We start from the raw sequence: 827 nt of genomic DNA, 5'->3' as shown, positions 1-827 counted from the left end.
GCCGGGCCGGGCAGGCCCAGCCCCGCCGGCCTCTCGGGAGCGCGGCGCCCTGCGGGGAGCGGCAGAAGCGGCGGAGGATGAGGAGGAGGAAGACACACACGCGCGCGCGGCCGGCCGCCTCCTGGCAAGGACGGCGGGAAGCCGGCCGAGCTAGCGGGAGGAAGACCGAGAGAGGGAGAGAAGCGGCGGCGGCGGAGGAGGATGCTGCTTCGCCGCCCCTCCCGGCCAAGCAGACGAGCGAACGAGCGAGCGAGGCGGGGCCCTGTCAAAGAGGCGGCCGCCGCCGCCTCCTCCTCCGCCGCCGCCCGGGCCGCGCGTAATAAAGGCGTGGGAGGGAGGAGAAGGCCCGGCGGCGGAGAAGGACGGTCGCCCACGCGGCGAAGGGATCTCCTCGCGGGTCCTCCCCGACCCTGGCCTGCCTCGCCGTCCGTGATGGAGACGGATCCTGCGCGGACGGCCTGAGGGGGAAGCGCGGCGGAGACCCTGGAGGGAGCCCCCCCCCAACGAAGTGCCTTTCGGGGTGCTTAGGCCGCGGGAGTGGGGGGGGGGAGGAGGCCTGCTTTGCCGGGAAAGCCGCGAGCTTTCCCAGTAGATTTGAGGGGACGGGGTGTCGAAACGTTTATCCCCGGCTCTTTCTTTTGAACCTGACTTTATGACACTGATCGACAGACAACGTTTGTATACGTATATGAAAGTTATGTGTATGTATTACCTTTATGTACATATATATATAGAAATGGGTAGAGAGAGATATGAGAAACATAAACACAAACTCAAGTAGGGACTATTTTAGAAATGGTTAGGGGGGGAAAAAGGGACTTTTCATA

The sequence above is a fragment of the Natrix helvetica genome, assembly GCF_964273705.1.
Source record: "Natrix helvetica genome assembly, chromosome: 10".
Taxonomy (NCBI): domain Eukaryota; kingdom Metazoa; phylum Chordata; class Lepidosauria; order Squamata; family Natricidae; genus Natrix; species Natrix helvetica.
This window is presented reverse-complemented; position numbering follows the sequence as displayed.